General features: G+C 41.3%; 1 protein-coding gene across 4 annotated transcripts in view; it reads left to right on the forward strand.

Annotated features, from left to right (window-relative positions):
- LOC124294980 (dipeptidase 1-like) overlaps positions 1-24,410 on the forward strand; it is a 1,606,684-nt gene that overhangs the window by 618,505 nt on the left and 963,769 nt on the right. The window lies entirely within an intron of this gene.

The raw sequence follows: 24,410 nt of genomic DNA on the forward strand, positions 1-24,410 counted from the left end.
TAAACATTCTAAATCTGCGTAAACGCAGAAGGGAACGGATTTTTGAGGTTTTAAATTTTTAAATTTGAGTATCTTGTCCTCTTCTGCTGGTGATATAACTTTGGTTTTGTTCAAATTCATGCAATCAACTCGGTGCTTCAACAAACATCTTTCGAAATTAAAATGAGACAGACACCTATCGCACAACCACGTCTGATGTGAGCGTTTGAAAATTTGGGAACTTGTTAATCTCGACAAATTTCGAACCCATGCAACATGATGAGCTACATTCGTTTCAATATTTTCCATACCATCATCATCGTCGTCATCGTCGTTTTCAGTCTCTATTACTAAAAGATGGATTATAGGTTTATCAGACTTGTTTCGGCTTGAATAAATGGGTACAATTTCACTGTGCTTTCGTTTTTCCGTACTATCTATACCATAAACGTCAATTGAAAGTTTGTTGAGTTCCTCAAATTTTGGAATCTGGTCTAAAGACATTAGAAAATGCAAATCGTCGTATTGTAGCACTGAGCTGAAATGTGGATATGAAGTGATTTCGCTGGGATTGTTGTTAGCTGGAAAGAGGGTTGCGGTGACCGACCATAGAAAGGAATATGAGTCGCTGTTACGGATGTTGACGACAGCCTTCTTATCTTGAATATCTTTGGGTAGTGGTGTGTATGTAAGCACACCGCCTTGTAGTGGCACGTACTTGTTGATATTCACAGTCAAATTGATTATTTCAGTCAGCGACCAACCAGAATCTTTCTCTTGAAAATCTTTCACCTTAGCTAACACTTTTTGCTTTACGTTCTCTTCGAATCATCCATGTATGTCAGCTGGCTGGAGGATGATCTGGTTTCTGGTGTTGAAATATTTCATCTCTTCAACAAGTTCAGCGTTTTTCGTTATATTGAATTTACAACACAAGACATAGTTTGCTTTTGAACTTCCCACTTTCCGTAGCATTTTCTTCAGTCTTGCAACGATGAGGTGTTTCGCATCTTCCAAAAACTTGTTCAAATCTTGATGCCGCAGATTAATAATGGCTCCCGTTCGAATTCAGCTCTCGAAAGCTGTCTCTAAATCTTCCCATCGTACTCGATCGCTTCTTTGTCGGCTTCGTAACGCGTCACCCACTTTTTGAAACTGTTGAAATTTGGCTGTCAACGATTTCAGAATTCCAATTGTAGTCAAAATTTTTGTCTTTTCTCCGATCGTTGAGGCGTTGTTGCGTAAGATTTTATTCAAGAGCCTGGTATTTTGGGTTCTGGATCGAAACCATTTTGCAATCCCTGCCGGTGACGATTTTTCAGTTAAAATGTTGAACGCCATTTCCATCATTTGTATTAATTTCAAACACTTTTCGGATCCATGTTTGTTTCTTCTACTTTCGATCACACACTTGGCAAAGATAGAGTTGCAAGGCTTGCTCCAGAATGACTGCTCTACGCTGACACGGTTCCTTTCATTGGTAAGCAACGACGTGACTCACACATTGTCGAAAATTCGTGAACAGCCGTATGCAATATTCTTCAGCGAAAAAAATTTCAAGGTAGTTTTCGAACGAATCTGCAGCGCGTGGAAGATAGCAAGGCAGTTCTTGGAACTTGGCGAAGAGGTTTCGCACGCTTCATGTACGAGAGAGAGCTGTGAGAGTGAACTAATCGCTGGAGTTATACATGGAACTGTAATAGGCTTTATAGATACCGTTCACCGACAGCGTTACAGGGATCTTTTACTTTGCCCACGGTATCAGTTTCACGATTTCGAGGTCTACGCACTAGGGTAGTAGGACAGAGTGAAAAGGATATATCCCGCTCACGACAAGTAACCGACAAGTGTCAACCACTTCATGATTTGGTATTAGTTTAATTGTGAACCTAAAACATATGAAGAAGTTGTACGAAGAGTGGGGTGCTCCGACCGTCTGATGAATTCATTGGCAGTCAAGCTTGCAAACTGTGAAGGTGGGTGATTGAAATCAGTGCACTTATACAGTTTTTCTACCTTGAGTGTACAACAATTTTCGATTTTACTTGAGTGAAAAGAAATAATTTAACGTGTGTGCGTTTTTTTTCAGATTATTTTCAAGAAAAAAATAACAACGTTCATCGTCACCTCGAGCTTTCAAAGTGTCATACATCGTGATTTCGATCAGTGTGTTGTACAAGAATATCAATTTTTTCACAACATTCTGTGATCAATAATCAATACTTCAGTCATGTATTAATTTTTTTTCAGAAAATGAAGTACGTATATAATTTATCCAATGTGCGTGTGCCGCGAGAATGGGCCCATTACCTGCTCCGAGACTTCTTAGTCAGAGCGGTTCAACTCGTGATCACAGCCTACGGGGATGGGAGCCGGAACGATATTCTCATTTACCAAGCGGGTGTGTCAGCCCGTTTGGTAAGAGAGGGAAATCGCACTTGGTTATTCAAGAAAGTATAAGATCAAGAGTAATATACAATGAATTTCATGACTTTTATAACAAGTTCGATTTATTGGTTTCTTTACTTATTATTTTTTTATTTTTTTGCTTTTTCTGACAACGAAAACCTTGGAACTTTCGTGATACATACATGTCTTACGTTCCTATGATATCATTTCACAACTTTTAGAAGAAATTTGATGTATACTTTTGTGTGTGATACATCATACATTAAATTTCGAAAATTATTGTATGTTTCAGAGAGCTGTAAACAGCATCCAACGTTAATGCATATATAATGAGTACAGCAGAAAAAAAATAAGAGCTTTGTGAAAAAATTTACACAATTTTCTTAAAGGTTATGAAACGTTGAATAATTGGAAACTACTTCGAAAGTTTTTTTGTCAAGTTTTTGAAATTGGTTCTTGATCATGTTCAGTAGTCGCAAGGTCCATGCTGGTAAGAAGGAGACGCTGCACACGTTGTCCAGGTACGGTGTACAAATTAGGAGAGAGTCGACGCATCTTTGAATTCAATTTGACCGTACTGACCGCCCAGATACTGCAAGAGCAACCGCTCTTCCTCCACCGTCTGCACCGATATCTGATATTGGGTCTCGTCCTCGTTTAGCAGTCGCACAATCCGTGCCGGTAAGAATACGCTGAATTCGTCGTTCAGATCTGTGACGACACGCTGTCCAAACCTCGTTTGGACTCGTCGAATGTTAGTGACTTTGTAGATTTTGAAAATTTCTAGCTCCGTCGATTCCTTCGTCGGTAGAAATTCGTTCATGCTTGCAGCTTTGTTCAGTCTTGTGAAATCCATTTTTTCAAATGTTTAGCAGTTATGTGTCTCTTGATAAATTCAGATTTGCGAACTTTTTTGTCACTTTGTTGAGTTTTGACTTCTGGTTGATAACGGTTTTCAAGTCGTGAATATTTTTTAAGAACAGATCGATCCGTTGTTTTAGTTATTTTTTATTTAAAGTTCTCTTCATGAGAGCTGAAGATGCAAGACTGTCTTTCCGACCTGAAATTCAGCCTTCTATAGCCGTATTCCTCCCACCAGTCACACAGAATCATTGAAAAACTTCTAGAAGCTACCGAAATGATGTGAGTAGTATAGCAAGGCGGGTTCTACACGCAGATTCCGGTTACCGACACTTACCGACCGAGCCGACCAGTCCGCCTATACATTCTCCCCAGACTCAAACCCTTTTCCGCTCCGCGCAGCCCAGACTCAAACCCTTTTCCGCGATGACGTCACAGTCTGCCGTACCGAAGGTCAATTACCGACAGTTGTATCGATCGAGGGTCAAAATCGTGCTGTTTTACCTACAATCTTACCGACAGTTGTATCGATCGAGGGTCAAAATCGTGCTGTTTTACCAACAATCTTACCGACCGAAGGTCCGTAGTGCTCGCCTGTCCCACGATAGGACTGCTGATGTGTAACATGAACCACTCCGAATTCCTTTCCCACGGTAGGACTGCTGACGTGTAACGTCAACCACCTCACATTCCTTTCCCACGTTATCAACCACGTGACATTCCAAAATTAATGGTTCCGAGAATTGTTTGTCTCAACGTCGCACCGAAATCCTTTGACCGCATACCGCTCACCGTCGAAACTTGTCGATCGCATTGTTTTGTCTAACCACCTTATCAACCACGTGACATTCCAAAATTAATGGTTCCGAGAATTTGCTGATGTGTAACATGAACAACCTCACATTCCTTTCCCACGTTATCAACCACGTGACATTCCAAAATTAATGGTTCCGAGAATCGTGTTTCACTTATTCGGTTTGATATCCAAGGTCGACCGATAGTCTCGGTACAGAGCCTGCGGTGTCGGGTTACTATCGCTCTTGGAATGCCAAAAGGTGCGCGCGCATCCGTACAGCTGCCCTATAAAAAGACGTCTATCGTGATCGTCACTCTGTTCTCATCGTATTCTCATTGTGAACTGTTCTCACTCGTGAAATAACCTCGAAACGCGATGGATCTAGCAAAAGTTAACCACGTCAGCCGCCTGGAGAATCTGCCAACCAAGAAGATGTCGGAACTCGAAATTGGGGGAGTGTACGACGTCAACGGGTTACGACTGGTCAAAACAAAATTCGGGGTACGTGTTCTGGCGACAATCGATGGAGAATACAACGTCTTCTTACCACCGAGAATCGCAAGAGTTCTACAAGAAGATTCCAGTCAGCTGACTGAAATGTGTAGCATGGCCGGGGAAAATCGTCTGCAAATGAAATACCTTGGTGGAGAATTCAACAAGTTCGAATTTTCATGCAGTTATGCGCCTTAAATGAACTATGCGATCCCCCTCTACTTCCACAAAATTCATCCACGGTTCAAACAATGTTCTGTGTGTAAGTCTTACGTATAATAAACAAAAAAAGATAGAAATTATGAATATTTTTTCATTTATCCATCCTGTATACCTTTAATCCTACGTACGTTTTGTATCTAGAATTAAGTCTCAAAATCTAAGAAAATGTCCGAACACCACTAAGCAACGACGGAGGGTTTCGAGCTGCAACTCTACGATGAGTATTTGGACGGGTTCAGACCGGAGTGCAAGGTCGGCCGATAGCCGCGGTCAGAGCCTGCGGTGTTGGGTTACTATCGCTCTAGGAATGCAAAACTCGGTTTGAGTACAGCTCGGTCAAGGATGGAGAGCAAGGTCGAATCTTACATAAGCTTCTGAAAAAAATTCTCTCTTAAGAGCTAAGGTGAAGGTATAAAATTATTTCATGAATATTCTTTAAAAGTTTTATTGAGTACAATTTTTAGAGTACGGTTGACAATTACTTCACAAAAAAATAGTACAATAATTCTATTCAACAGTGTCATGACCAGGGTGATATATTCGCCAGGAATGCGGGACCGTTCTTGTAGACGCTTCTGCGCAGTAACACAAATCGTACAGCCTCGCCATCCGGACAGTACGATGATTTTGTAGCCAATTCTGGAGTATGCAAACGTTTCGTGCTGCACAGATTGCGTTGGGTATTGTGTGAAGGTCGCATCTCAGAGACACAGCTGAAGTTTTTTGCAGGGTTTCAAGCGACGGGCAGTCAAAGTCCAACATATCGATAATTTCAACTTTCGGAACGATTTTGAGCAACCAATCTCGTTTTTCTTCTCCTTTTACGTACACGGTTTGAGCTTTGCACAGCCTGTCTTGAATGGTCCGCTCAACTTCCTCAAAAGGTACGGTTCCACAGCTCCAACGTAAGCCGTGAAAATCGCGTTCTAACCAAGAATTTTGGCTTTTGTATTTGACGTCCAGTAAATTCCATTTATAAGGTGGTTTGAAGAAAAACACTGAAGGAGATGCTTCCGAGTAGATTGAAATTACAGCCAATTCTTTTAACGTGAAGGTGTTGTTGAGAGGTCTACGAAAGCCTTGTATGTCAACGATGAGCTCCATCTTTGAACTGTGCGAGATGGTGGAAACGGGTCAGCTTTTATACCAACTTTTTCACCCCACCACTGAGCGGGTTGTATTCGACAATACGATCGTGAACGATCAAGCAGTACGCCGATGTTTCAGCGGGAAAGTTGGCTTTAGCTTCAAATTCAAGACGGATGTCGACAGGTCCGTACTTCAAAGATTCGTTTTGTTTCGAACAGTCGATAACGAACAAGGGGACGTCTCGAAGGAATTCACTCTTTGTCAGCAACGGCTCGGGGTTCTTGTCGTAGTAGGTAGCTTGGAAGTTTGCGTACATCTCGTACAGGAGCGCGTAGAGATTACGACTCATGTTGAGGTTCAGGTTACCGTACGGATAAGATTGAGAGTTTAAGAATAGCTTGACGTCCGTGATATTGCAATGATCGAAATGACTTGCGTTCTTGCCGGTCTTGTTCTTTCTACTTGTTTGGAAACTTAAAATGACGTACCGAGGTTTTTCAAGCTGAGTGGAAGTTTTCACAGTCCAAACGTGTTTCGATGTCGTGGGAAGTAAGGGATATTCGTACAATTCCCAACTGCGGAAGCTCATCGAAACAGGCGGATCTCTCTGAATGAAATTTAGTAGGTCAACTTTTTTCTGATCCGCGAGTTTCAAATACGGTATTAGCCATTCCACTGCATTGATCGTGATTTTGAATTCCTCCTCCTGAGTCTGCATGATTGCGTTGACGTCAGTTTTTGATCTCGTCAAAATTAACTCATGTTTAGCGTTGACAACGATCTTGCGGTAGTCTTCGGCGAAACCCAATATCATGCTGAGCGGTATCAGTACGTCAAAGTTACCATCGGTATCGGTTAATTTTTTCTTCTCTTCTACATCGAGCCATCCAGCGTTCTCCATCAGCCAAGTCTGACCAGGGTGCAGGGAAGCGTAACCCTTCATGAGACTTGTCAAGCCAACGTTCTTGCTTCTATCAACCTCAACTGCGTTAATTTCGTAGCGAATTTCTTCAAACAGATGACAGATGGCGTTGTTTACGAGCTGTGTGTTCACAGTAGCTGTACCATCAGGTTTGAGGAGTCGTCCGTGGATATGTACCGAACTTTTGCTGGGTAATATGCATAAATCCTGATGCTGAACGGTGATTCGAATTTCATCGCTGTTGTTGAAAGTTGACGAGGCGTAAGGTTTGTGAGCGTGAATCTCGTAATGCGCAACGGATTCGTCAAAGACGACTGGTGTTTGAATGCTCAAGATTTCCTCCTCCATGGCACGTAGCAGATGATAAAAAAGCAAAATCGGATTTTTATTTGTCGGAAATTCCTCTTCCAAAAGGTGTCAGTTTCAGACCCAGAGCTATCAGGAACTCCACGTTTCGAGGTGTTAGCGGTTCGGGAATCGAACGACGACTGACTTGATCGGGGCATGTCGACTTACTGATATACCTACTCTTTGACAGTCTGTTATATACGATTCCCATCGTTTATCGCGATTTGATGTGTAGTCTCACAGTGATAACTTCTCCACGAAAATTAACCAGGTCTCCGTCTTGATCCACTAACCGGAGCTGAACGTGATCTATGGTCTTGACGGTGATCGGAAGGTAAATGACGTGCGACGGTACTTCCACGATCTTATATCCTGGTGGGACGGTCGGGAAAAACTCGTGAATAGTGTGTACTTTGTGTCCATTGACGTAGGCGCCCGTTGTAATGCTACACTCGACTCGCAACGCGTTGACCTTGAGTATAGTTACAGGCACTTCCGATTCGTGAGTTTTGTCAACCTCCAGTACACGTGGTGTAAATCCCAAAAGTTGAGCAATGGAATCATTCGGCTCAAAGTTAATCGTGTGGTTGCATGTGATTTCGCTGCGTAATGTATTATTGTTGGGTTTGATGGCGAGCCTGATGTCTGTATTTCTTAGCACGTTTTGAAGATACTTCTCTATGTCCTCGATCTCGTAGCTGCCGGTAGGTATGGTGATCACTTTGTCAGCTACGTAAATTTTATTGTGACCGACATCAACGTTGGGAATCGAATTAAAGGTTAACAGCTCTACCAAGCCAAGAGCATAACTTTTATCACGAGCAAGTTCGATCGGTGGGAAATATTGTGCCTCGAGTATCGAAGAGGTTCCCGAAATCGTTAACGTTAACGAATCATCCATGACTGCGAGTGGTAGACTGACTTTGACGAATCACGCACCATGTTTATATAGCTCGCCACTCAGAAATTTCAGACACAAGTGTCCGCATTCAAATGTATCGTAATCCTGGTACCTCTCATGATTGTATTTGACGCTACCAACGCCGAGGTATTTTATGAGGTCCGAGGGTGGTTGAAGGTTGCCGAAACTGTCAAAGTAATCGATATTGTTGTCGCGTTTCTTGTACGCAACCCAGTGTGTTCCCGGACCGTCTTTGTCGTCAAGGTTGATTATAGCTGACTCGTTTTTTCGTGGACCGTTTTCGGGCATTTCGTTTCGCATGAAAACACCGCGGAAATGCGGAACCCTCAAGATTTTTGCATATTTCAACAAGTCCCAATCAGTCAACGCTCGACGTGGTAGCGTCGCATCTAGTTTTTTGAAAGATGGAGACCAAGACCTGTTTTGTACGGTTTCATGTGAAGCCCTTTGCCCAACGCGATAGCTTCCATAGTTTTGTTGTGTCGTTTGCTTTCCTCCAATTCTCGTTTAGCCGCGCTCGCATCGTTCACAGCTTTTGCTATACCTGCCGCACCGCCGGCTAACGCACCCGTAGCGCTGAGACCGGCAAAAATAGGAATCAGAAACGGTAGAAAACCACCGACTTTCGAAGGTACCGGTAGGACGCGAGGTGTTCGCACTTTACATTTACCACCCGCTTTTTTAACGGCGTTCTCAGCTCCCTTCAGCGCAGATTCGATAGCTACTTTTGCATCGTTGCTTGGAACCATGGAACGTTTTGCAGCATTTACAATTTTTCTCAAGGTCACATTTTTTGACTTTCGCATTCCCATTCCGAGTTTTGATTTTACTTTCATTGTATTAGCTACTGCCCAAGCAGCTGCCTTCTCACCCAAATTTGCGTCCTTTGCGAGAACCCGTTTCCAAGCTTTCTCAGCCAACACCCTATCAGCCTCGTTTCTAACCTCAAGGTTCTCACGATTTTTCGAATACGCTATATCGTGTTCCTTACACGCTGCATCGAGAGGATTGATACCGGAATCGCCTCTCGCGAGTCTTTTCGTCAACTTCGTACCGGGACCGCAGTATTGGTAACCGGGAACATGCAACTCGATCGGAAGTTTGTTGATGATTCTATTCACCAGACCCTTGCCACGATGTTGCCGCCTGCTGCTGCTTCGTTTACCTCTGTACGCGATCATGTTCGTGCGTTGACTGAAGAAAAGTGCTTTAAAACGGGGTATTTATAGCAAATCCGATCAGTCATGTCCGAGATGCGGTTTGAGAAACAACCTACCAAGCTTCCCGTGATGAATTTTGACAAACTTTCGGAGCAAAATGTCGAAAAGCACAAACGGCACGGTGAATTACTCCCGAACAGTGTACGTGCGATATTCTGTGGACCGTCGAATTGTGGTAAAACTAACGCGTTGCTCACACTTATAACCCATCCCAACGGACTCAGATTTGAAAATATCTACATCTACTCGAAATCTCTCAACCAACCTAAATACCGATTGTTGAAGCAATTGCTGGACCATGTTGAGAGTACGGAGTATTTTGCGTTTACCGAGCGTGAGCAAGTGATTCCACCGGAAGAAGCACGGCCCAACTCAATAATCATATTTGACGATGTAGCGTGCGAGAAGCAGGACAATATTAGAGCCTACTTTTGCATGGGTAGACATCACGACGTTGACTGTTTCTATCTCTGTCAGACGTACGCGCGTATTCCCAAACATCTCGTGCGCGACAACGTAAACTTACTCGTGTTATTCAAACAAGACGATATGAACCTGAGACACGTATACAACGATCATGTGAACACCGATATGTCTTACACAGAGTTTAAAAGTGTGTGCTCTGCATGCTGGAACGGTGAGAAGTACGGGTTTCTGGTGATCGACAAAGACAGTGAGCTCAACGAAGGACGATACAGGAGGGGATTCGATTCTTTTGTTAGCCTGGAAAAGGAATAAAATCTAGCGTTTTCGAGCGAGAGACGCAGTAGCGCTGCAGACTCAGTTGCGTCAACATGCAGAGCTCTGAAATTTCCAAGCAAAAAGATGTCCTACATCAGATCGCTCAAGCAAGTGCTGCGATCCGTCGAAAACACAGATTGCTCAAGTCGGGCAGGGAATCTACGACTCAGAAATTGAGTGACGTTTTCAAACCAGTAGTGACTCCGTTGCAAGAACTGGTGAATGTTACAAAAGACACCAAACCTGTCAAACAAGAGGTGGAAGAAATTAAAGAAGAAATAAAGGAGATGAAAAATGAAACGAAAAATGAAACTGTCTCGGAAATGGACGATTCCTTTGCTTCGGCGGGGGATGAAACAGTCGTAGAAACACCGGTCGAGGACGAGTATTTTGCACTGATGAGAGATGCGAAGACAAAAGGCGAATTGGACAACGTGTACGGTGTACGCAACCTCTCAAACGGACTGATGATCGGTGATTCGTTGATATCTTTTGAGAGTGACTACGTTCGTATTGGCGACACGCGTTACCCGAAAACGAAGGGTTTGCTGGAACTTTTGTTCAAAAAGAAGCCCGACGGTTCTTCTGTGAGCGCCGGAGATCGGGAAAATTTTAAAAACATAATCCTCGCAACGAACGCGCATAAGAAGTATTACTCATCCGACGGGGCTGTTCGAAACGATAACAGTTACAAATTTAGAAATGTCATTGCCGAATTGATGGATTATTCTCCGTCACCTCGCCGAAAGGGTAAAGGTCTACTTCCGCAAGCTATGATCACTCGACAAGGTGTTGAAACGGAATACGTCTTCTGGGATGATCCAAACGAGTTGGTGGAGCGTCTTCGTTTACTCCTGGCATCTCAGGCAGCGGGAAATCCGAGTCACAATAACGAAATAATCTCCATTATCGAAGAGCTACGCGAAGCAGGAATCATTTATTAAGCAGCTCCCGTCATTTTTGCATTCATTACCGAGATGAGCGTCGACGTGTTTGGACGTCAGCTGAATAAAAACACGACCGCGAGCACTCGCGGTCCTCCGGGTGTCGGGTTTCAAATAACAGCGGACGGGCATTACGATATACGGAACAAGAGACTGTGCAACGTCGCGGATCCCGCAGAGCCGAACAATGCTGTAACTTTAAAAACCTTGAGACGAAAATTCAGCGTGCTGCAAAAACGAATCGACAACCTCGATCAAATGATCAAAGCTTTGGAGATCACCACGGAGAAAGCCTTGGATACCTTCTACACAGACTTTAAAACAGGCAGAGACTTGTCGATTCGAAACGCGGAAATCATTTCCAAATTGGACACCAGACTAATAGCGTTGGAATATGAACGAGGAAAAGCAAGCACTGGTGACGGAACTGCATAAGCCTGCACGCCGGAATTACCCGCGTCGACGTGTAGACGTGCGCGGCATCGACGAGACCTGGCAGGCGGATCTTGTTGATATGACGTCGTACGCTGGACAAAACAAAGGCTACAAGTACATGCTCACAGTCATTGATGTCTTTTCAAAGTATGCGTGGGCTGTACCGATAAAGAGCAAGTCTGGAGATGATGTTACGAAGGCAATGGAATCTGTGCTTGTCCAAGGACGGGTACCGAAAAATTTACACGTCGACAGAGGAACGGAATTTTACAACTCGAAATTCGAATCGCTTATGACACGCTACGGAATCAAACTTTACTCCACGTACAGTAATTTGAAGGCTTCGATCTGTGAACGTTTCAATCGCACGCTGAAAGGTAAAATGTGGACACGGTTCAGCATGCAAGGAAGCTACAAGTGGCTCGATATCTTATCCGATTTGGTTTCGGCTTACAACAACGTCAAACACCGAACCATAAGAATGAAACCGTCGGATGTCACCGTTGCAAACGAGAGGCTGTTGTTACGTCAGGCGTACGGAGGGCTTCGAGCGATACCTACCGTATCGGCAAAGTTCAAATCCGGCGACAAAGTTCGAATCAGCAAATTCAAAAATGTCTTCGAGAAAGGTTACACTCCCAATTGGACGACCGAAATATTCACGATAAGTCGAGTGGAAAATACTCATCCTGTGACGTACAAGCTCAAAGACTACCGAGATCAACCCATCGCTGGTGGTTTCTACGAACAAGAGCTCCTCAAGGTTAAGCATCCGGATATCTATCTGGTGGAGAAGGTGCTCAAGAAGCGTGGAAGAAAAATATACGTTAAATGGTTAGGTTTTGACAATACACACAACAGTTGGATAAACGAATCGGACATGTAACATTTTAATAAATTTTTTGTAAAAACGTATGTCCCTCTTTATTTTATATCCGACACACAACAAGTATGCGTCTTTTTAGACAATCGACAGACATGGTAAAGTTATAAATTACAAAGCTTAGGCTTGTAGCCCCACGGAAGCGTGTCGGTTGTATTTTGAAACACGATCCGCTTGTCGTCATTCCAGCTCAGTGCTACTTTCTGCTGTTCTACGGTGTATACCTCGTGCTTTCGACTCATGATCAAATGCTGATTTGAGGATAGATTTTCACGTTTCAACGCACAGTCCAAATAATCGTTGAAGGTTATTTTTCTTAACGCTGATCCTCTGACTCCTTTGGCACGTTTAGTGTCTGTCTCATCTCCCATGACTCGGAACGCGTACAGTTTAGCTCGTAACCCTACAAATTCGAGCATGATTTTGCCGTTGTTCTCGTCTTTCATCAAACCGAGAACTTTTTTGTTCGCTAGAGGCATTCCGTAAGCGTTGTCAAGCGGATAATCCGACGTGTCAAATTTATGTAAGTCCTCCTTCATGTGTTCGTATATATCGGGGACGGTAAAATTGTAAATTAAACTATCGGTATCCGTGTACATTAATTTTGCTTGGTTGCCAAATTTCTGTTTAATGTAATTATAATGAAAATCATAGATGTACGTTTTCGCTAGATCCATAATGGAGAAACCTGCGTACAATGGTTTATTCAACTTGACTTTCGTCCTACTCATTTCAACGATAATTATATCTTTGTCGAACACGGTGCAGCTGTGAAAATTAGGCTTGGCTATGGTAGCTCTCGCACCGTACCGTCCATCCCATTTCGTGATCAATCGAACATCTCTGTACTTTCGCACGTTTTCCATAGTTTTACCAAAAACTGCGTTGTTCATTAGCTTGTAAAAATTTTTCTCAAATTCGTTGTCAGATTTCTTTCGCAAATCGGTATTTAAATCTATATATTTTTTCAGCCACGGAGTTTGCTTGAATTTGAGAACTCTATGAATTTTGAGTAATTTTAAACCTAATTGTAAACATTGTTTCATAACGCGGTAGTGAACAACGTAGTTTTTCTTAGAAAATAGCGTGGGTGTCAATTTTGGCTGTTTATTGGTCGAAATCGGAGGTACATAGTGCTCCGGACACAGTGGTAAATCCTTATGAGTTTCATGCAGTTCCTCAGGATATTCCAAATCAACCTCCAGTATGTAACCAAACTCCGCGTCGTCCGAGATGGTTAGAACGTCGCATTGTCCGAAGTCTGATAACCATTCGAAGGAACTGTATGGCAGAGCAAAGCTCATAGCAGCACCGTACAAATTATTAACGTCAAAGTACATGAGATAAGATTCTTCGACCTCAGGATCGAATTCCTCTCCCATATATCTATTGTTGGCCTTTGCGTATCTGTTCGAACACTGTGATACACCACCACGAATACCCTTTTCGATAAACATAACCATGTCTATGTCGGTGAGAAGCTCGAGTTCGATGCCTGTACATTTTAACATTGCATCAAACGACAGACCGGGCGCTGTGTAGTAATGTAACGGGTCCAGTTTGTACGTCGTCCAACAGCTCTGTCGAAAGTTTTGAAAAACGTCGGCCAGTAAAAACACGTCCGTCTGTAAATACAAGTCCGAATACTCTCCCAAAGTTTGAACGTTAAAAGTTTGCCAAACTTTACATGCATGTGCGTAGTCGTCGTCTGATATATCCCGATCATTTAATTTTGAGTAAAATTGATGTTTGGATGGTAGCCGTGTGTCCTCGAGCTTCTCCCAACTGTCTATGTATTCGTACGGGAACACTCCTTTTCTGGTCAATAACTGAAATTTATCTGACCTATGATAAAATTTTCGTGTGATTGATTTCTGATCATCACCGAGATACGTTGCTAATTTCTCAAGACTACTGGGCATGAAGCGGTACGAATCTACGAATCTAAACTTTATATCTGTCCCCTCGACGTATTTTGTAAATGAAATGTACTTTTCTTTGTTTACGGGTAGAAGCTCAGTTGTGCCCTCGAACGATGTAGCCAGTGCTTTGATCAGGAAATGTGAATCGTAACCCGACAGATTGTGGAATATCACTGGGATGGTGTGCGAATTTTGGTAATTTAGATTACAGCTGCGGTGAGCAGCACCACGGTACTTTCCTGTGAAATGACAGTGATCCCGATGTTTCACGTCTGTGAGCGTAAACGGTTTTTCACAAATATGACAGACCGCCGACAAATCAAATTCGTTGATCTGATTGAAATTTAGTGGTTCCATCGGTACAACAGTCTTGTAATATCCATCTAACGAAAGTGCCAATTCCTTTAACTCGTTCACAAACCATTGGATGCAAGTTTCTCCACGATTAATTTTGAATTTTGAAAGCGAATCGTCAAACGCGCAATGCAGATAGTAAGCTATACTATACGGAAGATGCTTCTGATAAATTGTTCTATTTTCCCCAAAACTTTCACGCGTGGGTTGCAGTAAACATTCGAGATCCGCGTAAATGCAGAATGGAACGGTTTCTTTGTGCTTGAAATTTTTGAATTTTAGTATTTTTTCCTCATCTGTAGGTAGAATAACTTTGGTTTTGTTTAAATTCATGCAATCAGCTCGGTGCTTCAACAAACATCTTTCGAAATTGAAATGAGACAGACACCTATCGCACAACCAAGTTTGACGTTTATGCTTGGAAATTTGGGAACTTGTTAATCGAGACAGATTTCGAATCCATGTAAAATGAAAGATTCTATTTTTTTCATAATTTACCATATCATCGTCATCGTCATCGTCAGTGGTTTCAGTTTCTATCGCCAAAAGATGAATTACAGGTTTATCAGACTTATTCTGACTCAGGTGAATCGGTACTATTTCACTTTTTTTCCGATCACCTTGGTCTATACCATAAACGTTAATTGAAAGGCCGTTAAGCTTCTCAAATTTTGAAATGGTGTTTTTGTCTAGAGACATAGGAAACGTTATACCATCATACCGTAGCACTGAGCTGAAATGTGGGTACGAGCTGGTCGCGTTAGGATGGTTGTTGTCGGCTGGGAACAGAGCTGCGGTGACCGACCAGAGGAAGCAATACGAGTCGCTGTTACGGATGTTGACGACAGCCTTCTTATCACTGATATGCTTAGGTAACGGGGTGTATGTGAAGACACCGCCTCGTAGTGGCACGTACTTGTTGATATTCACAGTCAAATTGATTATTTCGGTCAGCGACCAGCCTGAATCCTTTTCCTGGAAATCTTCCACCTTTTTCAACAAACGCTCCGTCGCGTTTTCGATGAACCATTCGTTGATATCCGTTGTCTGGAGGATGATTTCATTTCTCGTATTAAAAAATTTGATCTCTTCCACCGTGCGATCATCTCTTCTAACTTCAAATTTACAAGCCAGGATAACGTTGGCTTTCAAGCTCCCGTCTTTCTTCAGAGCGTTTTTCAGTCTCGTCACAGCTAGTACCTTTGCGTCTTCTAGAAATCTCTCCACATCTTTATGCTTCAAATTGACGATGGATCCAGTTCGAATTCTCCTCTCGAAAGCTGATTCCAAATCTTCCCACCGTACTCGATCGCTTCTTCGTCGGCTTCGTAATCCGTCACCCACTTTCTGCAATTGTTGAAATTTGACTGTCAACGATTTCAGAATTCCAATTGTAGTCAAAATTCTTGTCTTCTCCCCGATCGTTGAGGCGTTGTTGCGTAAGATTTTATTCAAAAGCCTGATATTTTGGGTTCCGAGTCGAATCCATTTTGCAATTTCTGCCGGCGACGATTTTTCCGATAAAATCTTGAACGCCGATTCCATAACATCGATCAATCTCAAACACTTCGCGGATTCCATCTTGAGCTCTTTCCTCACGTATGCTTGACAGCTTGTGACGTAATGATCGTTTGCAGTGATGAGCGTCCTTTTTTATAAGGCAGCTGTACGGATGCGCGCGCACCTTTTGGCATTCCAAGAGCGATAGTAACCCGACACCGCAGGCTCTGTACCGCGACTATCGGTCGACCTTGGATATCAAACCGAGTAAGTGAAAAACGATTCTCGGAACCATTAATTTTGGAATGTCACGTGGTTGATAACGTGGGAAAGGAATGTGAGGTGGTTGACGTTACACGTCAGCAGTCCTACCGTGGGAAAGGAATTCGGAGTGGTTCATGTTACACATCAGCAGTCCTATCGTGGGACAGGCGAGCACTACGGACCTTCGGTCGGTAAGATTGTTGGTAAAACAGCACGATTTTGACCCTCGATCGATACAACTGTCGGTAAGATTGTAGGTAAAACAGCACGATTTTGACCCTCGATCGATACAACTGTCGGTAATTGACCTTCGGTACGGCAGACTGTGACGTCATCGCGGAAAAGGGTTTGAGTCTGGGCTGCGCGGAGCGGAAAAGGGTTTGAGTCTGGGGAGAATGTATAGGCGGACTGGTCGGCTCGGTCGGTAAGTGTCGGTAACCGGAATCTGCGTGTAGAACCCGCCTTGCTATACTACTGATGTGTCTTCGATTGTACGTTAGAACCTTCCAGAATTCAACGTCGCACCGCACTCCGTTGTCCGTAGGCCGCCCGCCGTCTAGTTGAAACTCGTCGGACGCGTTGTTTGTCAGTCTAAGTTTCCGAGAATCTTTCAGGGTCAAAGAAACTCTTTCTCCTTATCCCAGACCGCTCGGTGTCAAGCCGAAACTTGTCGAACGTATTGTTTGTCAGCCTAAATTCGTTCAGGGTCGCAGCAACCGCATACAAATTTCAGAACCTTCCAGAATTCGACGTCGCACCGCAATCCGTTGTCGGCAGGCTGCTCACCGTCAAGTCAAAACTCGTCGGACGACTCCGAATATGGTTTTCGTCGGACGATTCCGAGAATTGTTTGTCGACCTAAAATTCATTCAAGGCCAGAGCGGGTCTTTCAGAATTCAACGTCGCACTGAAATCCTTTGACCGCATTCCGCTCAACGTCCAGTCGAAACACGTCGGACGAATTGTTTGTCAGCCTAGATTCATTCAAGACCGTTGCATAAGCCTCCCAACGTCGTACCTCCGCCCTCAAAACCTCTCGCTCGAGAGAGAATCTTCTCGAACCTTCTGGAAGCTCTCAAAAACCTGACACATGCCAGGATTCTCGGTCGAACGTCCGAGGATCCGCGGGGTCCGCTCGAACGCCTGAGGATTCACGGAGTGCGCTCGGTAATGCAGTTATCGATCCCGCTCGATGGCAAGATTTTCTTCACCGACAAAGAGCACAATTTATCCCACAAGGGGTAATACCACGGCAATTTCAGGCATTTTTTACCAACGATCATGGTCATTTGGAGGAATTTTTACCAACGATCATGGTCATTTGGGAGATTTTCTTACCGACGAGCGGTCGGCAGAGCACGTTATATCAACGAAAGGGGGGGGTAACCTTCAAGAATTTGCGTCTGGGATGCACGTATAGGCGGATTGGTCGGTAAAGAAGGTGTTCATATATCCAGAACCGGCCTTGTTATACTACTCATTCGGTTTAAAGTATGGTATTGTAAATTTCACCATATGGCATGGCTAGGACTACGAAACAGTATACGGTTATTCTATTATAGACTATGTCAATAGCCCGACCTATGCCTTAGCCAAGACAATTAATTCATGGCTCACCACTAATATCACACCTCCCACCTCTAGAGTTGAAGATAGCTTTTCCTTAGTTGACACAATAAAAACATTGATTATCCCAGACAACTATACTTTGATATCGCTAGATGTAATATCACTCTTTACCAACGTTCCGACAGATCTCGCATTGCGCGCAGTAAACAACCGTTGGGCTTCTCTTGAAAATAAGATCCCAATTCCCCTTATTGAACTAGATAAAGCTTTAAAAATATGTTTTGATTTTGCAATATTCAAATTTAACAACGATACGTATGCAAAACAATTCGGGTTGCCCATGGGATCTCCTCTCTCCCCAATCTTGTCAGACCTTGTCATGGAAGACTTGGAAACGTCTTGCATTAACAATCTTGATTTTGATTCACCGTTCTATTTTCGATATCTTGATGATATTCTTACTGCTGTTCCTAAAGAAAAAATAGATCACACTTTTAATAATAGGTCTACAACTTTGCTCCCGCCGTTTTTTTTTTAATTTTAAAAATTATATAAAAAAAAAATGGTATCTTATTTATGTTTCAAAGTATTGTCCGTCACTTTCCACTACTTTGGCCCATCTTTCAGGCAACAAACGAATCCCGCGTCGGAAAAATTCTTCATCCTTTGATAAGATCCAAGAATCGATCCATTCTTTCACTTTTTCAAAAGAATCGAAGCACTGGCTCGCCAGGCCGTGTGCCATCGACCTAAATAAATGGTAATCAGATGGAGCAACATCTGGAGAGTATGGCGGGTGAGGTAGAATTTCCCATTTCAGTGTTTCGAGGTACGTCTTGACTACTTTCGCCACGTGAGGTCGAGCATTGTCGTGTTGCAAAATTACTTTTTCGTGTCTATCAGCGTATTGCGGCCGTTTTGCTTTTAATGCCCGACTCAAACGCATTAATTGCGTTCGATAAAGTTTGGCACGAGTCTTCATTAAGTAAAGCCTCCAGTTCATCATCTTCAAAAGTTTTTTCTCTGCCACCGCTATGCCGATCTTCAACAACAAAATCACCGCTTTTAAAGCGCTGGAACTACTCGCGACACGTTCTTTCACTAATAGTATCATCACCATAAGTAGTTGAAATAACCCGATGAGCCTCAGCCGCCGATTTTTTCATGTTGAAATGAAAAAGTAAAATCTCCCGCAAATGACGTGAATTCGGTTTATAAGTTGACATATTTAATTAAGTGTAACTATATGACGCAAACAAAAATTAACTAATATCGATGTAAGGTTATATTTATAGATGTCAAAACTGATGGAAAACAACTGTGATTTATTTATTTGAACTATTACTGGCTACTAGCGCCATTTTTCGGAAAACGGCGGGAGCAAAGTTGTAGACCAATACTTTTAACCGATATCATCCACGATCACAATTTACTATCGAAACAGAAGAAAATAACGCCATCAATTTCTTAGATGTATTGCTGATACACAACAACAATAATATCAAAACAGATTGGTTTCACAAAAAAACCTGGTCACAGAGATATCTGAATTTTAATTTTCACCATCCAATGTCCTACAAAATAGGCACCATCATTAACCTAGTTGACCGAGCCATCAAACTTTCTAGTACAGAGTTTCAGGAAAAAAACCTGTCGCTCATATACAATATACTAAGATGGAATGATTATCCTCATGGCCTATTACACCAACATATTAATAAGAGACGCACCTACATCAACAACTTACCTGACAATAATATTGACTCTGCTCCCGCAGATGATAACAATAGACCCGCTACTACATATATCCCCATCCCATATGTATCTGATATCTTTGAGTCACTTAACCGTCTATTCGCCAAACATAATGTCAAGTTTATTGGAAAAAATTCAAAAGATTCACAACAAGTTTTTGATACGGGAAAAGATAAGATCCCCATTGGCAAACGATCCAATGTTGTGTATAAAATACCTCGCAATGATTGCAACCAAGTTTATATAGGTCAAACTGGCCGCCACCTTAACACCAGAATCAGGGAACATCAACGCAATGTACATGAGATTGAAGAACGTCACACGGCTCTAACAAAACAAAGTATCGATAAACAACACACTTTTAATTACGACAATACAAACATCCTTTGTGAAGAACACAATTATTATAAAAGACTATTACTAGAAATGTGCAACATTGTAGGTCACACCAATTCCGTTAATCTTAGACAAGATGTTGAACATTTAAGTAATATTTACAAACCTCTAATCTCCGCCCACACAACAAATATTGTTTAACGAAGATGATGAAATTAGTCGAAAAGCCGGTCAGGAGAAGACGTTTAATGATTTATAAAACGTGAATAAAAAATCGACCTTTCGGCCGGGTCCTGCCGACCATCCTCAGGATAAATTTCTATAATGATTAACAAAAAGAATGCTTCAAAAACAAAATCGGATTGAAAGCATGGAGATACGTTCATACTAATACATGTTGATGTAAAAATAGGTGAAAAATTAAGAATTTACACGCGCATCTCTGAGTGACAGTTTTAGGTTAAGCGTCGAGTTTTGACGGAAGGTTAAAGAGAGTAAAAATACGTTAATACGAATGAATTATGGTGGAAGGAGTGCTTAATAAGAATGTGGAGTTAGAAATGAGGAGGAGATAAGTTAAATTTGAGACAGATTACTCACAAAAATTGACGACCAGTACATGCTTAGGTGTTGCTAATAGTTCAGCAAATAGCAAAATGCCGTCAAGCAAAATGCTGAACTATTGGCAACACCTAAGCATGTACTGGTCGTCAATTTTTGTGAGTAATCTGTCTCAAATTTAACTTATCTCCTCCTCATTTCTAACTCCACATTCTTATTAAGCACTCTTTCCACCATAATTCATTCGTATTAACGTATTTTTACTCTCTTTAACCTTCCGTCAAAACTCGACGCTTAACCTAAAACTGTCACTCAGAGATGCGCGTGTAAATTCTTAATTTTTCACCTATTTTTACATCAACATGTATTAGTATGAACGTATCTCCATGCTTTCAATCCGATTTTGTTTTTGAAGCATTCTTTTTGTTAATCATTATAGAAATTTATCCTGAGGATGGTCGGCAGGGCCCGGCCGAAAGGTCGATTTTTTATTCACGTTTTATAAATCATTAAACGTCTTCTCCTGACCGGCTTTTCGACTAATTTCATCATCTTCAATCTACCTCCCGGTCACGAACTTCCTTCATAAATATTGTTTAACCTTAACTAGATACAAAAAAATTTTTTTGTCCCCATTACACAGTTCTTTCTACATAATTTTTTTCACAAAATATTTATTGTTTTTCTGTATAATTGTTTATATTAGGTTCACCTTTACTCTGGATCATATTTGTTTCTCCCATCAGTCGTTATTCACCTGTTGACCCAATCGGTTCAACCAACAATAATTTTTGGTTAGACATGTGGAACATAGTCATAAAGAGCCTACCTCCACTTCTTGGACACTTGCAAATTAATTTCACTGCTAAAAAGACCTTCTTTAAAAACCTTTTAACACAATGACATACTGACTGTGAAGAAACATAGTTCTTTAATCCTTTTAATTAATGACTTCCAACTATTAACTCCTACATGTAAAATAACTAGAAGATTGACATTGACTACCGTCACTCAAAGAACATTGTCTCCACTAATTGTAAATTGTGAATTCGACTACATCTTAGTCCACTTACTTATAAAAAAAGGTAAATAACACTTAAAGCCATTCTTTTTTCAATTAATCAAAATGTTCTTACTAACCAATAATATATAATAGCCCTAAGAGTATTACATCTACAATATTTAATGTCTGATTACTTCTAGTATTATTATTTATTTTATTGAAAAAAATTTTTTGTTGTTCTTGACAGTTAAATAAATAAATCGTTCTGAGGAGGGCCCATATCCGGGTCGAAACGTTAACTAAAAATACGTTTACTTAATTGACCGATCACCAAGATTCTATAATAGATTATATACGAGGTCGAGAATTCCTATTCATCAGTATACGGTTATTCTACAAGCACTGTAACGGCAGTAATACAGTACCTAGCATAGTACACGTCATAATATTTTAATGTGAAGTAGTCTGTACGTACTTCATTATCAATTATACTGGGAGAGGAACGGTACGCGCCACACTGAGAAAAAAATATATTTGAATATAATATACTAAGACTTTTTCGATTTCATGAAATAACCCACCTTCAATTTAATTTTATTTAACCCAAATGGATTTGATGTTACTCCAAAGAAATAACGAATAATTTATCCAGTATCAATAATAGTGAGTTGAACTTGGCCTATTTCATTGAATGATAATGATTTCTTTAGAAATCCTAATACGTTAAATTCAAATCAATTTTTTTCTCTCTATGACGGATGTATTGCGGACGGTAAATACGGAAAAAATACACAACAATTATCTATTGAATACGTAAATCTGTTATTTTTGAACACCTTACATCCACTTCTTCATGATGTAAAAAAAGCCGTCACCACATTCACTTACATAAGTAATAATTATTGATTGCAGGTCCTCATCTAATAAAATTCAAGGGTTATAATAATTTATATTCATAATCTTGAAACCTTGTTTGTGCTCATTAAAATAACAATCAAGTAATTCTTAGGTCACTAGAACAAGCTTGCCATCATCGTCCACGATGATACATTGCACACAATGAAATAGGAGACCCTCTACGGAGGGTACCATTACTATCGTGTCTTTCTTTATTGATTCATCTTTGTACTTCATCCAGCTCGCGAGGTGGATATGATCTTGTAAGTTAGATAATAATGTATCTGGCAAAGAACACTTTTCAGATACATCTTTTACGTTCCACGATATTTGAATAAAAACTTGTACAAACTTGCGAAAATTGTGGATGCAGCCACTCGCCGTGAATGCTAACATGCAACTGAGCCTTTGGTAACGTCACATCAAACTTCTCAAAACGCTGTGCGGCGGTCTCCAAACATTGCACTACAAAAGGCTGGCGGCGGCTATACTGTATGGGAATCTTTACTATGGAAGTAGCTCGAACTCATACACGGATGGTTACGGATACAATGTTGCTCAAGCATCGTTTAGAATGCTGTGTTAGCGAACACCTAGGCATTACCTGTATGGCAATGATTAATATACAGATTGCATGTAGTCCTAGGATTATTAGAAATTATGTCATAATTCCCAACCTAGCATTTCGTCTGCCATAGTACATTGGGAATCATCATCCTTGTATAGCATGTATTGAAATACTTTACGTACAACTTCAAAAAATTTTGGCGTTGTATTTCTCAGTAATATGATACACATTGTTCTGTTGTCAAGTAAAACTTACATATAATTTTCGAAATACGTATAACAATTACTATGTTACCCTGTCAAAAGTTCGTTCCTAGGTTTATAGTGACGTTATGTATGAAAATAGCAACGATCGTCATAATCAAAGTTTATGACGCGATTGCTATACAAAGTATGAGAAAATTTCTTATAAATTTCTTTCCGTGTATATACAGTGAAACTCCAGCTATCGATTTTTGAGGGGTATTGCAATACTAACATATAATTGAGAATAACGTTTAAGTGAAATACCTATGCATTTGAAACTTTTATGATTGGAAAATGAAAAAGTTATGATTTTCAGAGGCTCAATCGATCTTAATCCCGTGATCGTAAGTAAAGAGTTTTCCTGTAAATGACACGTTGACCTGAACTCGCCAAAACGTGTTTTGGAAAGGAATAGACACATATGTTAAGCTACGGCATTTAGCGGTAGACAAGTACACAAAACATCACAATGTGCGCACCGTCTAGTGGTAGGTAAGTTAAACATCAAATCGAAAGTTTCGACTCAAAAGTCTGCTGTAATAACGTATAACTGAACAGAAAACAGCGTTAGGGGTCGGAATACGTAGCATATACCTGTACAGTGACGGCCGAAACTAGAGTACACCAGTCGAAATTTCTTTTCACACTAAAAGTTAGATAGCGGACTCAGAAATAAAGATAATCAAACGTTCCAAACGGGTTTTTAAAACAGACAAATTTACCTTCATTTTGTAATAAGTGTAAAATTCTCTACAAATTTTTTGATCTTGGTAGGTATTTTTGACCATGGCCGTGTTTCGGGTACTTTTCAACCACCGGAAATTAACTCCAAATCTAACGGAAAAAGTTTTCTTCGGTTTTTTCTATGGTAAACGTAAAAAGAATATCAAAACCTACATTTTCGGTTATTAAAAGGTTTCACACGATTTTTTTCGCCCCCATATTGCATTTTCGATTAAAAAGAAACATGTTTCAGAAAAATAGCAGTAGTATAGATATGACAGTTCTAACTCAAAAAATAGCGGCGTACCGGCTCCCTCCTTCCTCCTCACCTTACCGGCAGTCTGTATGTTGCCCCCCCCCCCCCCCCCCCCCCTCCCACAATGATAAGCCTCACCCATGATATTGCAACCGGCTGTTACGATGCATGACGTCACCAGCATTTTCGCTCGA

Source organism: Neodiprion lecontei, chromosome 6 (assembly GCF_021901455.1).
Source record: "Neodiprion lecontei isolate iyNeoLeco1 chromosome 6, iyNeoLeco1.1, whole genome shotgun sequence".
Taxonomy (NCBI): domain Eukaryota; kingdom Metazoa; phylum Arthropoda; class Insecta; order Hymenoptera; family Diprionidae; genus Neodiprion; species Neodiprion lecontei.